The following is a 15896-nucleotide window of genomic DNA, read 5'->3' as shown; positions in this document are numbered from 1 at the left end:
ACCTGAATTTGAACCCCACCTCACTAACAAACTACAGTTTTTTCAGCAAATCCTTAGATGCTCAGATTCTTCACCTAAAAAAAAAAAAAATGGGAATAATGTATTTATTCTAAGAATCAGATTAGTTAAGTGCTTCTGTCTACATCAAGTTATAAACAAAGGATGGCTTATTAGAAAGTTACTCAGCTTCTTCCAGAAGATACTCTCAACCAATGCTGAAATGAGCTATTGCCAAACTCTACAGCCAGTCTCTGTTTTCCTATAGGACACAACTAAATTTTCAAGCTTGGATAAATTTTTAGAAGACGCCCATGAGTAATCATCTTACCAACTGTGCTCTTTGTTTGTCAAGAGACACGGGTTTGAATGTCGGCTCAAACCCCACGCTTCAAATAATAAATGGGCAGAATAATATCCGCTGCACACACTTATGATGAGAAATGAGGAAACAGATACAAAGACCTGGCACAGAGTTTCTCACGAGAAATAGCAGTTCCTTCCCTTCTCTGTGGTTCTGCTGGATGCCTCAGTTGACACCTGGCCCTGAGGCCAGTGGGTATGTTTAAGGGGCGGGTCTCAGTGTCCACTTCCCCCTGTACCCGGCAGCTCTGTCGTCACGGCCAAGCAGGACAAGGAAGGACCTCCTTCAGTCCCCAGACGACTCCCAGGATGGAGTCTGAGATGCCAACTCGTGTTGTGTCCCCTAACCTCTATGGATCCAGAGGACAATAACAACCTTCCCTAACCTCAACCAGATTCAAACCAGAAAGCAGCAGGAGAAAAGTCGCCTTGACCCAAAGGGGTATCCAGCCTCTCCCACACCAGACGCAGGATAATGAAGTCCAGACCGCACCAAATTCCCCGTCTCTGATGACTGCATGTGCCCTCCTCACACTAGGTCGCCAGACTCTCTCTCCCTCTTGCCTCAGACACAGCTCTTCCTCACCCACATTTTTCAGGTCACTAGGCCAGTCACCAGTGGAGACAGAAAGATGTCTGCCCTAGGGAATTTCCAACCTGCCCAGAGCATATCGGATTCACCCTCTGCAGAAGCCAAAGGGCAGCTCGGCATCGTGCATGCGCATCTATGGTGCAATAGTGACCTCCAGCGGCAGGCGTGCCTCTGGAAGAGGACAAAATGCCTGCACTCGGCTCTCAGGGCAACCTGATCCCTGCCAGGTGGCCAGCATGCAGGATAACAGGACCACTTTCCAGAAAACCTATGCACGGCATCTTTAAAACATATCAAAAGAGACTTCCCTGGTGGTCCAGTGACTAAGACTCCATACGCCCAATGCAGGGGGGCCTGGGTTCGATCCCTGGCCAGAGAACTAGATCCCACATACTGCAACCAAAGACCCTGCATACTGCAACTACGACCCAGCACAGCCAAATAAATAAATAGAAAATATATATCAAAAGAAGCATCAGAGTTATGGACTGCTTGAATGCAACCACATCACTCCATCACTTACAGAATTTAAATGACCAATGGTTCCTCCCCTGACTACAGAGTAAGGTCTGAACTCCTTAGTAAAGCAGACCAGACTCTTTAGAATCCAGACATGACCACCTATCATGTCTTACAATCTCCCCATTCTCCAATATACACTAAACTTCTCCCTAATCCCTGAATACCCTGTGCCGTTCCTCTAGTCTAAATGACCTCCTTCACTTCTCTGCCTGGTAAGCTATGACAGTGTATTAAAAAGCAGAGAATTCACTTTGCCAACAAAGGTCCATACAGTCAGAGCTGTGTTTTTTCCAGTAGTCATGTACGGATGTGAGAGCTGGACCATAGAGAAGGTTGAATGCTGAAGAATTGATGCTTTCGAATTGTGGTGCTGGAGAGGACTCTTGAGTCCCTTGGACTGCAAGGAGATCAAACCAGTCAATCCTAAAGGATCAACCCTGAATATTCATTGGAAGGACTGATGCTGAAGCTACAATACTTTGGCCACCTGACACAAAGAGCTGACTCATTGGAAAAGACCCTGATGCTGGGAAAGACTGAAGGCAAAAGGAGAAAGGGGTGGCAGGGGATGAGATGATTGGGTGGCATCACTGACTCTAATGAACATGACTCTGAGCAAACTCTGGGAGACAGTGGAGGACAGAAGAGACTGGCATGCTGCAGTCCATGAGGTCACAGAGTCCAACACGACTTAGTGACTAAACAACAACAACAACAAGATCCTTTTTAAAAGTTGGTGGCTCAGCTGGTAAAGCATCTGCCTACAATGCGGGAGACCCGAGTTCGATCCCTGGGTCAGGAAGATCCCCTGGAGAGGGAAATGGCAACCCACTCCAGTACTCTTGCCTGGAAAATCCCATGGACAGAGGATCCTGGTAGGCTACAGTCCATGGGGTCACAGAGTCAGACACGACTGAGCGACTTCACTTTCACTTTCCTTCCACCAGGAAATGTCTTGGTGATACCTTCAGTGTTGTCTCACAGCCACTGTGGGATGTTTTCAAAACATACAGTAAGTAGAGCAAACATTAATCTGTTTATCCATTCAAGAAACAATAATAGGACATCTATTATAATGCCAGTCATTGTGCTTGGGTATTTGGAATAAACAGATGGAAGAGGCGAGACTTCTGACCTCACAACACTCACAAACCAGTGGTAAATATGTCAAGAAATCATTGCCATTCGGTGTTAGTAAGGTGCTACACGCAAGGTCCATACTTCTTACAAAAATGGGGGTTATTATTTCAGCCTTTGCAAAGGGCAAGGGACCCAATAATGAAAGGCTTTGACTGGGTCTTAAAGCATGAGTAGGAGCTAGCCAGGCAAATGAAAGAGTCTGAAAAAGAAAAATAAATGAAGCATATCTGGGGTGTAAAGTAGCTTACACAGAAACAAGAATGCATTTGAGGGCAGAGAGCAGTCCAGATTGGCCCGAATGTTGTATGACAGTGCTCTACAATAGAGAGGTTTAGGGCTAAGATAAGGGCTTCCCTGGATTGCTCAATGGTACAGAATCCATCTGCTGATGCAGAAGAAGATGAGAGTGTGAAACCTGGGTTGGGAAGATTCCCTGGAGGAGGAAATGGCAACCCACTTGAGTATTCTTAGCTGGAAAACCCCAAGAACAAATGAGCCTGGAGAGCTACAGTCCTTGGGGTTGCAGAGAGTGGGACATGATTGAGCACATATGTACATATGACCGGGCTAAGATGCAGGCTAGGGTCAGAAGACAGGTCCAAGTGTTTAAAATATTTTCTATGGCACTAAGAAGAAAGACAGCAACACTTAGGAAGAATAAACTGACCCAAGACCCACCCAGCCACAGCAATGAAGGACAAGCAAAAGGAGATCAAAATCAGGTATCTGCCTATTACTGATACGGACACTGTGGGTATCAATCAAATCCAGTCTGAGAGGCAACGTTGAGGGTACACAGATGGGGGTGGGGTGCACAGGACACGGAAGGAGTAGACTTTACAACACAAGGGCCGTCAGTGTAGTTGTGCGTAGGAGCAAAGGTCAAGGTCTCAGGGAACAGGAAGTCCAGGTGGAAACACAGAGAAGTCCAGCTTCATTCTGCTGAACAGCATCTGGCTGGCCTGTCGTTATTGCAAAGGGGGGGGTAAGTCTTGATGGCAAAGAAGTCAGGCTGCCCTGAAAGGTCCAGTTCTGACACTCAGGAGGCGCCTGCCCCCGAGAAGCCAGTGGGGCAAAGACAAGTCTTGAGCATCTGGGAAATGACAGAGCCTTAGACCCCTTCCTCAGCCTCTGGATAATAAATAGTGACTGTTGTAGGGTCTGTTATGTGACCCTCATTTTTATTTTATCATGAATGGAGGCAGACAGACAGGGAAGGGAAATAATGGTGGCTAAGATGGGAAATCGTGTAGACCAGGAGACTGCACCTAGGCAGTTTTGCATTTGTGTGTTCTAAGACCGCATGCACGCAGCTGAAGGCCCCAGTCAATATAGAACAGGGAAAGACAGATGACACAATCAAAAGAATATTACAGTTCTTCATCAAGTCCCCATAGCAAGCTGCTTTCTTGTGTCCTGAGAGAATATATCTTGTTCATTTATCCCATGAGAAAATGAGCTCCTTGAAGGCAACAGACACATCTTCCTCAAGTAGCACAGTGCCTGGCATGGTGAGCACTTGATAATAAATGCTGGTTTGAAATAAAGAATACATATGCAATCCTGGGATGAGAGAACTAATGGTGAAGTTCCCACAGATACCACGGCTCAGGCTGAAGCTCCAGAAAGTCTTGTACCATCCCAGCTTTGTCCTTCATTATAAACGCTGCAAACGTGGACATGAGAAACACTGCTAATTTTGGAAGCAGATGAAAATGATTTTAAATTAGGGCTGTGCCATTTTATTTGCTTGGGCAATTTATTCAAATTGCCTAAGATTCCATTTCTTCAACTAATATGCTAAGTTGCTTCAGTCATGTCTGACTCTTTGCAACCCTATGGACTGTAGATCTCCAGATATTTCTGTCCATGGGATTTTCCAGACAAGAATATTAGAGTGGGTTGCCATATCCTCCTCGAGGGGATCACCAGTGCCACCTGGGAAACCCTAATAGATTAAGAAAAAAGTATACGAAGATAAAAATAACAATACTCTTCCCACTAAACTGTGTTGAGTATAAGAAATCATACATGTGAAGCACCATAGCACAGGATGAAGCAAATGACAGACCCCCAGGAAATGGCAGTGGTTGTGATTGTAACATGGTATGTCTTCCTATGACAAGCTCTGAACCACCAGAAAATCCTGCAGCCTTAGTGGTTATTCTTATCCACCAAGCAGTTCTTTTGTAGGACTTAGGACGTGGAGAAGGCCTAGGCCCAGCTAGAGTGCTTGTGTCCGGTTGCGCTTGGTTGGAACACACAGATTTGCACTTGTACACTGACCCGGCAGTAACAGGGCCTTTTCTGAACTTGAAAGAACGTCAGTGTGGAGGTCTGTGTTCCCGTGTCATTCTGTTATTGCTGGAGTTCGACACAGTAAGCTAGGAAATCCTCACAGCAGAATCACTTATGGCAGTTACACAAGTATTTTGACATCTAAGACACAGCACAATATTACAGATCCAGCTTGGAGGATTATAGGTAGTAACAGAAAAGAAAGAAAGAAAGAAAGAAAGTGAAGTCGCTCAGTCGTGTCCGACTCTTTGCGACCCCGTGGACTGTAGCCCACCAGGCTTCTCCATCCATGGGATTCTCCAGGCAAGAATACTGGAGTGGGTTGCCATTTCCTTCTACGTATCAGAAATATTACTTATTCAGGCTTACAATACTCAGGATATACTTAGCCAAGCCTTTCGGGGCAAGGATAATAAGGCAAAAGCTATACAACCTTTTGCAAAACCTCCCTAGATGCTTATATCTAGTAATCACAATGAATAATCTGAATGTTCTTTCATCCATGTTCTTGCTTTCCTGTCCATTCCCCTTATCTTCTCTTTCTTCTCTATCTGGCTCAGTGCAAAAATCAGTCTACCTCATGGCTGACGTTGCTGGCAGTTGAGAGGTATGCTCGATGCCTTAAAAATCAGGCAGAGCAATTACCTAGCATCAGTTCCCTTCCGTTTGTTGTTATTGTTCAGCTGGTAAGTTGTATCTGACTCTTTGTGACCCCCATGGACTGCAGCATGCCAGGCTCCTCTGTCCTCCACTATCTCCCAGAGTTTGTTCAAATTCATGTCCATTGAGTTGGTGATACTATCTAACCATCTCGTCCTCTGCCACTCCCTTCTCCTTTTGTCTTCAGTCTTTCCCAACATGAGGGTCTTTTCCAATGAGTGGTCTCTTCACATCAGGTGACCAAAGTATTAGAGCTTCAGCATTAATCCTTCCAATGAATATTCAGGGTTGATTTCGTTTAGGACTGACTGGTTTGATTTCCTTGCAGTCCAAGAGTCTCTCAAGAGTCTTCTCCAGCACTACAATTCAAAAGCATCAATACTTTGGCACTCAGCCTTCTTTATGGTCCAACTCTCACATCCATATGTGACTACTGGAAAAACTATAACTGTGACTACACGGATCTTTGTTGGCAAAATGATGTCTCTGCTTTTTAATACACTGTCTAGGTTAGTCATAGCTTTCTTTCCAAGGAGCAAGCATCTTTTAATTTCATGGCTACTTTTCACATGTGAAATAATCCCTTAGAGTTGGATTCTGTTGCTTCAAGAAAGGGGAGTAACATCCAATTTCAGTATTCCCCTGGGTTAACAGCCACATTTAAGACACTGATTTCAGCCCAAAAATGGTTGACCAAGACACAGATACACCCGTGCGCCCCCAGGCAATCTTGAGTGTAAGGCCCAAGAAGTCAGTTTGAGGAACCAGGGACCAGCCAAGGCATCCTTTTTCCCCAGCTTTCTACTGAATGTGATGGAGTGAAACAAACTCATTCTCTTTGTGATGATAACTCTAAAATATGTATCTGTAGCCCAGACCTAAGGTCCAGAGCCTTTATCTTAACCACCAGGTAAACATGTCCACGTGAATCTCTCAATTCCCCAAATTCAGCTTTTCCAAATTAAACCATGGCAACAGCATGAATTCCAAAGCACTTTTCTTTTGAAGTTACTTAGATTACTGGATTATCCTAACGGGTCTCTCTTCCTCTGCTTTTATAATTTTTCTGTCCATTCTCCATTCTGCAGCCAGCACTCTTTATATACAAAGAACACATCTAATAAGGTCACCACCAATAACACCCATTACTTTTGGGATAAAGCCCAGACTCTTAGACATGGGGTCTAAGGATCCTAAGACAAAGCCTCTGTTTAACTGCATCTTCGCCCTTCATTCTCCTGGCTCCTTCCCTCCACAATCTCAATGTTGAAAGCAACATAGCACAATTATACTACCAGTTTCCCAAAGTTCTCATACCTTCTCTTGGGTATGACCATCATATTGTGTTTCCACATACTACTCCTTCATAGGCTTGCTGGACAGATTAAGAAATAGATACAAAGTGCTTATAACTGTACTTTTTTTTTGTTTTAGTAGAAAGACAAATGCAATTCATCTGTTGAAAAACAAAAAAAAACAAGATAGTATATTTTATGTATACTTAAAACTATGCCTAGATGTATTCAAAATGATACTCACATGGCTCTTTTTTAAAACCTCATTTTAATTAAAAAAAACTGTCTATCCAGATATGTGAGCATATACTCAAATCTATAAATGGATAAAGCTATATTCAAGTCTAGAACAATATACTCCAAACTCTCCCATATGCCCTAACCACCAATTCTTGAGAGTTTATGGAGTTTTCTCTTCTGTATATTTTCTACAGTATTTTTTAGTAAATTTTTATTGGAGAATAGTTACTTTACAATGTTGTGTTTCTACTGTAAAGAGTCAACTATACATATATTTCATGTATATTCATATATTTCATGTATTTATGTACATATATATTTCCAGATCTATATATATATTTCAAAATATATACATATATTTCCTTTTCTGGATTTTTCTCCCATTCAGGTCACCACAGAGCGCAGAGCACAGTTCCCGTGCTCTACAGCAGATTCTCACTAGTTATTTTATATGTGGTATCAATGGTGTATATATGTCCATCCCATGCTCCCAATTCATCCCACTTTCTCCCCACCCACAGAGTGCTTATAATTGTACTCTGAACATAATAAGTGCTTAAATAAAGGACTGACAGAACAGAAAGGCAATGCTTTGTATGACAGCAGGAAAAAAAAAAAACGTGAGAGACCTTAACAACACAGATCTAAACTAAATAGGAAGCTTAATGGAAATGATCAAATCTGCTTTAATTTTTTCAATTTGTTTTTCATGGGTTACCTCCAATGACTGGTTTGAGATAGGAAGAACAAAAGCATATTTCAGAAATAACATAGCTAAGCATTCCTGAATAACTCATCCTCTCCATTCTGTTGTCTAAGGCTAAGCACAGAAATGGAACAAAAGTAGCAGGAATTCAGAGATGAAACCACAGCTCCCTCTGTAATAAATTGCGGCAAATGCAGGAAACGGTCCAGCTAATGTGAAGGTATCTTTGTTCTTGAAGCATTCTGTCACAGAGCAGACAAAGGTCTAGGTGGTTTAAGGAACAGGGTGAGTGATCTTTATAAACAATTTACATTTCTATGTCAAATAGAATTCTTCATAGTATGATTTAGGGAAAATAGTCAAGGCTAGGTCAGATGTTATCCCAGACCTACACACAGAGTAAGCTACACTGTTAATTCATGTGACAAAGGTTGACTGAATATCTACATGTATTGGGTGCTGAGAGACATAAATAACCAATTACCTGCTTTTAGGGAGCTCGGAGTTGGTGACAGAAATAAGCAAAGCACAAACTATGACAATGCACTATAGATACAGATACACAGATAACCCCATGGGGAGGGAGCTGAAGGAGTTCAGAGGGAATGAACCTCTGGTTTTGGATGGTCAAGACATCTGTACTAGAAGTGGTGATGCTTCAGCTGAATCCTGCAGAATACGCCAGGCAACAAGATTTAACATACCAGGCATCAAAGTGCAGGCAAGTGGCATATGGAATGACACAGAGCTACAAAAAGGGTGAGAGGGGAAAGCAGCTAAAGAGACTGAAAAGGGAGCTAAGCACAAACTCGTACAGCATCTTTTTTAAATTTCTTCTTTTCCTTTTTTTTGAACCTTTTATTTTCTGTTGGAGTATAGCCAATTAACACTGTTATCATAGTTTCAGGCGAACAGTGAAGGGACTAAGCCATACACATACATGTATCCCTTCTCCCCCAAAACTCCCCTCCCATCCAGGCTGGCACATAACATTGAGCAGAGTTTCATATGCTATCCAGTAGGTCCTTGTTGGTTATCCATGTTAAATCTAGCTGTGTGTCATACAAAATCTTGATTGTGACATGAAGAACTCTGAACTGTATCCAAGTTGAAGAAAGACCATGAATACTTTTAAGCGTAACAGTGACATGGGCAAATTTGAACTTATGAACTATTGTTCAGCCTGCCATCTAGAGTCTGGATTGGCGGGGGATGGAGAGGTTTGTTTCCAAGCTGTTGTAGTAATCCAGAAAAGCACTTTTAATGACATCCTGGACATGGATCAGAGACAAAAACGGAAATGAAGGGACAAAATTTAAAAGGGAATTTCTTTTTTAAAAGTAGTGAATAACATTCTCTGAGGTAAGGAATTTAAGTTGAAAACCAGTTTGGGGAGAGAAAAGACTAAGCTGGATTTGGAAATTTTTAGTTTAGGGTGTCTGTGAAACATCTAAGAAGAGATAAGCAACAAACAGTTGGACATCTGGACTTGGAATTCAAGAAAGGGGTCCGCGATGGATATAAATTTGAGAGTCATCACCAAGCTGAGCTGGCTGAAGCCATCAGAAAGAATGAAGGAAGGACCAGAAAAGCCCCTGGGAAAATATGATGCTTAGAATTTTAGGTGGATGAAGAGAAAATGTTCATGGAGGGGATTTCAGTGTCATCACCAGAAAGGATGAAAGAAAAAGTAGAGGAGATGAATGGCACTGGAGCCACAGCATGAGGACAGCTTCAAGAAGGGAGATCTGGCACAGAACTGCCATGCAGGAAAAAGTGACGAGAAGAGCGCAGAGCCTCACCCACCTCGTCTGCCCTGAACACCCAACCTGTGTGGCCCACCCTTTTTGCCTGTCTTCCTGCTGCACCGCTGCTGCTGCTGCTAAGTCGCTTCAGTCGTGTCTGACTCTGTACCATCCCAGAGACGGCAGCCCACCAGGCTCCCCCGTCCCTGGGATTCTCCAGGCAAGAATACTGGAGTGGGTTGCCATTTCCTTCTCCAATGCATGAAAGTGAAAAGTGAAAGTGAAGTCACTCAGTTGTCTCCGACCCTTAGTGACCCGATGGACTGCAGCCCACCAAGCTCCTCCGTCCCTGGGATTCTCCAGGCAAGAGTACTAGTCACTTTCTATTCTACTAGCCTGTTTTACTGTATTCATCACATTAGTTCTAGCTAAAAATACCTTGTTTTTGTCTCCTTTGTCTGTATTTGTTTATAGAATATCAGTGTCACGAAGGCAGGAAGCCTATATATCTTGTTCCCCACTGTCTTCATTTGGATTTCTCAAGGGCAGATCCTGAAACTGGGATGTGAATGCAAGGAGTTAACTTGGGAGGTGATTCAAGGAAACATCAGGAAAGGAAGACAATAAGGAATGGGTGTTCAGACCAGTTACCACGGTGAGCAACTGGTGTGTATTCCCACCTGGAATGTTTGTCAGCCAGTGTGGAAGACACAGAGGTTTCCCACGTAGGGGCAAAAGGGTTGGGATTCCGTTATCTATCTATTTCCTACACTTAGGGGTCCCCAACCTCCAGGATCTAATGCCTGATGATCTGGTGGAGCTGATGCAATAATAATAGACATAAAGTACATAATAAATGTAATGCACTTGAATCATCCCAAACCATCCCCCCCAACCCATTCGTGGAAAAATTGTCTTTCATGAAACCAATCCCTGGTGCAAAAAGGTTGGGAACCACTGCTAGGTCACTACAGGAGGAATGCTGGGGGCTGGGGAAGAAGGGCTTTAATTTCCCAGGACTTCTAGATGTTTGGTAGAATTGCTCCAGCAGCCAGAGAGCGCCCTGGGGTAAAACACCACATACAGCAAAGGAAAGCGGAAGTTAGGACAGAGGGTCTTAGAAATAGTAGGTTCAAGGGAACAGGAGCATCCACTATAACTCTCAGATCCCTGGAATAGAAAAGGGTGCCAGGTACATTGTGAGCTTGCAATAGACGTTTGAATGAAGACTGCAATCAGTAACTAAATGAAGGAGTGGCCTTCTCCATCTCTGCCGTGTTCCCCTCGACTTCTACATTCCATCCATACTGGGCTTTTGACCAAGTCCTCATCTCAAGGAGGGGCTTCCCAGGTGGCACTAGTGGTAAAGAACCTGCCTGCTAATTCAAGAGAGACGTGAGACTCGGGTTTGATCCCTGGGTTGGAAGATCACCTGGAGGAGGAAATGGCAACCCACTCCAGTATTCTCGCCTAGAAAAGCCCATGGACAGAGGAGCCTACAGTAGACTACAGTCCACAGGATCGCAGAGAGTCAGACAGGACTAAAGCGATAGTAGGTCACCATGGGGACTTCCCATGAGCTGCTCCTATTGACTGTTTCCTTTGCCATTAAATGTCACTTCCCTGTAAAGTCTTCTTAGCCTCCCTCCCAAAATTTTATGTCTCCAGGTTAAGTGCCACCTCAGCACCCTGTCACCCCCTTCCCTCTTATAACACTCACCACATCTGAAATCACATCCACCTTATTCAGTGTGACTGTAATACCCAGCATAGTGACTACCACATGGCAAGTTCAATGTCTTTATTAAACAATTAAAAGTTAAGGTTAAAGTTAGATGATTATGTAGAGGTCTCATGTAGAAAAGTGCAGAACTGAAATTGTAGCTGGAAGGAATACAGAAAATTGTTGACTAGAGACACAGAAAGATTCCAGGCAACAATGAAGAGCCAGTAGCGTCTGGAGATCATTAATATACAGAATATACAGTGGTACTGATCTTCATGAGTCTGTGGTTTCCACAGTCATGCTCTGAAAAGAAGGCATAGGAGCTGTAGATGTGGCTGGGAATGTTGACACAGCACTGAGGCTTTCCAAGGGCAGGGCAAAGAGAAACTAACATGGCAAAGGAACTTGGGTAATTCAAAGTGATGTCCTACATATCTAGGCTGGTCTTGAACAGAAACACAGAGCCAGGATAGTAATGGGTATGTGATGAAATGGCTAAAAGAGATAAAAGACTGCAGGTCAGGACTTCCCTGGTGGTCCAACGGCTAAGATTCTGTGCTCCCAATGCAGGGAGCCCTGGGTTCAATCCCTCGTCAGAAAACTAGATCCTGCATGTTGCAACTAAGACCCAGCGCAGCCAAATATATAAATAAATTTTTTGTAAAAACTGGAGGTTTTGATGGGGGGAGGGGTGGAGTAAGGATAAAAGACTGGTTAAACAATAGGATGTTAAAGTTGATGATTTCAGAGACAGAGGAAAACTTTGATAAGGAACACACAACTTCAGATGCACCATGGTCAGGACTGAATTAATCTTCAGTTGGAGAAGCAGGCAGGAAATAGATAATGAAAGTTATGGCATTCATTCATCTTGTAATATCCCCTTAAAAACACTTTTGTCTATCTGTCTACTACTCAAGGCTGTATCCCTAGCATGTCCATAAAACAATTGGAGAACTCAGTGATTACTCACTTAGTGAATAAATGAAGTAACAAATGTGGCTTAATCTGGCTTGAACAAGCAAGGAAACATATTGGCCTACACAAGCTAAAGTCACAGGATAAGGCAGCCTTCAGATATCACTGGGCTCAAGGATTAAATAATCAGGACTTGAGTCTTCTCCAAATATAGGCTTTATCTTCCATCGTTGTAGCCTCAGACCTGGGCTTCCTGTGATAGCAAGATCTGAGAAGAGTACCTTTGCCAAAAATGCTACCCAAATTGATTAACATGTCCATTCCCAAACCAGTCACCGGGTACAAAAGATGTTTCATTATAGTTGTCTTAGGCCTGAATCACATGTTTTACCCTGACGGCTAGGATGAAGTCAACTTCACTCCAGTTCCAGAGTTTGAGATGGAGGAGAAATTAATTCTGATAAAAGTTGAGTTAATGCAGACTGTGTAGCAAAAACAACAGGGGCTCATAAGAGCATAGCCCATCTCTTCTTCCCAGCAGTGGGGAGCTGCTGCAAGATTTAAGGGAAGAAGCACAGTCTTATTTGTATTTGGGAAGAATCATCCTGGAACAGATGGAGGGCACACTAGCTGAGGCTGAGAGTAGAACATGCAAGAGGACATCATAAAAATTCAAAATCCTCAACTATCAACATATCATTTCTTCTCTTTCCATAGAGATGAAACCTCCACCTAGAGGAATAGCAATGAAAAAGACAAAGTCCTTGTACTCAAAGAGCTTTCGGTCTAGCGAGGAAGACAGATGAGAAAACAGGCATTTATATTAGATGTAACTACAGGAAGACTTCTTGATGTCCCAGGAAGTGTCATCTAAGTCTTAAAGATAAACAGGCATTGACAATGTCTGCAACCAGTGCTGTGTGCTGTCCTTAGTCACTCAGTCAAGTCTGACACTTTGTGACCCCATGGACTGGAGCCCACCAGGCTCTGCTGTCCATGGTGATTCTCCAGGCAAGAATACTGGAGTGGGTTGCCACACCCTCCTCCAGTATCTTCCCCACCCAGGGATCGAACCCAGGTCTCCCACACTGCAGGCAGGTTCTTTACCATCTGAGCCACCAGGGCCCAAAGACAAGAGACGACTGGAAACACTGCACATTTGGAAAAGCAATAAGTTCCATACAGCAAGAACATGGAGTGCCGAGAGTGAAGCAGAAGACGAGACCAGCTCATTAGGAGGCCAAATCTTAAAAGAGTTTTGCAAACCCAAAGTAAGCTGTTAGACTTCACCCTTGGACTTCTGTAGAACTATGAACATTCTACAATCAGAGCGTGGTATTATCCAATCAGCATTCAAAAAAATCAGTCTGGCCATGTGGCATACAGACTGCAAAATGATACATAGGCAAGATCTTCATGAAAGAAACTTTCATGAAGATAAAGTAATTCAGGGCAGAGATGGTGGTGCCCTCTACTAAAATGGTAGCAATGGGAAGAGAAGTAGACAGAGTGGAGTGTCTTCAACTCTAGATGCAACTGTACTTGGAAAAAGGATACGCATATAAAGGAAATAAAGGACAGTTAGGAGTCAACAATGGCAGCTAGAATTCTAACTTGTACGACTGACTAGATAGGGATGCTGTTCCCAATAGGAGAGCAGGTTTAGGGAGGAAAAGAATGAACTTGCTTAAGGACACACTGAGTTTGAGACACCTATGGAATATCCATGGGGAACGTGCCCTGGCTTGTCACTGGTTATGTGGATCTGGAGCTCGGGAGAGAATCTGCAATTGGAAACACACATTTGGGAGCTATGAGCGGAAAAACGGTAGTGAAAACCTTGAATGGGTGAAGTCACTCTGGCACAATATAATGTTCAAAGAGAAGAATCCTGACAGCAAAAGTCTAGGAAAAACTGCCATTTAAGGGATGACTGAGGACTGAGAGACATCAAGGGAGATCAGAAGAATAAGCCGAGGGGCAGTGGAGCAGGAACCTGGTCTGAACAAGGGTTAGAAAGAAGTATATACAAAGATATGAATAGAGCTTCTCAATATCCTGGATGAGGGGAATGAGGGAGTGGAAGGGGGAGAGAATGGATCTCAGGTTTCCAGCTTGTGTGAACAGCTGGCTGGCCAGGAGAAGGAAGATGTTAGGTTCTAGAAATAACTGTTTGACATACTAGTGAGACAGCCAGGAGAAGAAGTGTGGGCAACTGGAATTCAGAAGAGCATCCGGATAGCAGTCTAGCCTTGGAGGGAGTCCACACAGTGGTGATGCTTATCATTAGGGGAGAAGAAGAGATGGTTCTGGAGGAGCCATTAGCTGAGACTGCAGCCCTAGGAATGCTCTAATTTAAGGAGCAGGCAGTGGAAGAGGAACCAGCCAAGAAGATTATAAAGAAACCAAGAACAGGGAAAACTGAGTCTGTCCTTCAGAAGAAAGCTTTTTCACCTGAAGCTCACACTGTGTTTTAGGACATATTGGTCCTTATATATTTTTATGCCATCCATTTCCTCATCTGCTTTGGGTCTTAGAAAGTTTAATTACATAATGATCCCACATATTTTCTAAGTTCATCTCAAAGCATATCAAAAGTCCTAGGACTCATAAGGAGTTCTTAATAGTTTCCTAACTCGCCTTTCAATAAAGGACTTCCATGGGTTAAAAGAAGTGGACCACTTAATCCAGAAACGCCTTAAATCTACTTCCATATTCGGAACTACTTCAATTATTAGGGTTGAGCAGAAGCACACAGCATCCTTCAAACACTGTTCCTCTTTCTTCACATGGTACTGTGAATGGCTCAGCAAGTGGGCCCATCATTTTCTTGCTAATTAATTTAGGTCTAATTGGTTTCAGCCCACACAACAGTGCAGGTTGTAAGAGAGGGCAACAGCCGTCATATTCCACTAAAAGTACCTGCCAGCATCAAAGCACCCACCATTAAGCAATTCACTACCAGGGGAAAGAGTGCTTAAGAGCTAAAAAAAAAAAAAAAAAGGTGAATTAAACACCACCCCCCCTTCAATTAGCTTTAGAAAAATCTCAGAGTGCTCAGGACTCTGCAAAGCACTGGGAAGCTTTTTATCCTATCATCATCATTCTGGCATAACAGTCTTGCAAGGAGTTACCAAACATTCACCAGCCTGCATGCTGTGTATTGTTTAGAAGGATTTCAAGTTCTCCAAATGACTGGTACCTCTGTAGGTGCCACAGCTAGGAACAGTCTGGCTTGTTATTTTCCCCCCAGAGACTAACACAGTGTGTATAGATGCTGTACAGATACACAAGCGACTGAATAAAGAGAAAGAATGAGGGAGAAGAAAAGCCGGATGGAACAATTGACTGGAGTTACTCCAATGTCAAAAGTCATAATAAAAGAGCATGATCTTTTAAGTCAAAAGGTAAAGATTTCTAGTTATAAGTAAGTACTAGGGATGTAATACACAAAAGAATAAATTATTTACACTGTTGTATCCAGGTGGTACAATAGTAAAGAATCTGCCTGCCAGTGCAGGAGACACAGAAGATGTGGGTTTGATCTCTGGGTCAAGAAGATTTCCTGGAGAAGAGCATGGCAACCCACTCCAGTATTCTTGCCTAGAGAATCCCATGGACAGAGGAACCTGGCTGATTATAGTCCATGGGGTTGCAAAGAGTTGAACACAACTGAGTATACTCGTATGTCACA

Source organism: Bos mutus, chromosome 15 (genome assembly GCF_027580195.1).
Source record: "Bos mutus isolate GX-2022 chromosome 15, NWIPB_WYAK_1.1, whole genome shotgun sequence".
Lineage (NCBI taxonomy): Eukaryota > Metazoa > Chordata > Mammalia > Artiodactyla > Bovidae > Bos > Bos mutus.
Note: the sequence above shows the minus strand (reverse complement) of the source record.